We start from the raw sequence: 699 nt of genomic DNA on the forward strand, positions 1-699 counted from the left end.
CAATTTTCACGCTACATTATCTGGACCACACTTTTTCTGAATGTGTATGTGTATCAGCATCAATCACAAAAACAGTGTTTCTACACATACTGCGATATTAAAGACCTACAGGGTTGTCTGGAACCAGTCTTCATAAGGAATGGGTAGTTCTCAGAATTTTCTGTATTGACATTCCCACAATGGCCATGACCACAGGATAGACCACCGTCTTCAGTTAAAATACAAACCATTTACAAGAATATGGACACAATAGGGAGCCTAGATGTTCTGTATTGCAACTACACTTACTCAACTCCTGTAGTATTTGCTGTGTTATGAAGCATGTGGTGTACAGAATACTGTAACACTAATATATCTAGAACTATAAAATGGATGTCACAAATGTACTTCCACTAATTGGGCAAAAAACGTCATGCAGTTTCGGAGGAAATTTCAAGACATATGCTAGAGCAACTTACAAGATCACAAATTCACTATAACACTATAGCAATAGCCAACCAAGCATGTCAAGCACAATTTTGTTTATAGGAGTGAATACATTAGTTAAGTGACCAAAGGGAACATTCCAGGGACACACTCTCGTCAAAAATGTTCAATAGCAGCAACAAACTGCTTCTCATGATATGTCATCTATTCAATCCCCCCCCCTCCCTCAGTTTGGTTCATACAGTACATGCAACAAAAGATTCTGCAATTGCA

Source organism: Haliotis asinina, chromosome 10, assembly GCF_037392515.1.
Source record: "Haliotis asinina isolate JCU_RB_2024 chromosome 10, JCU_Hal_asi_v2, whole genome shotgun sequence".
Classification (NCBI taxonomy): Eukaryota; Metazoa; Mollusca; class Gastropoda; order Lepetellida; family Haliotidae; genus Haliotis; species Haliotis asinina.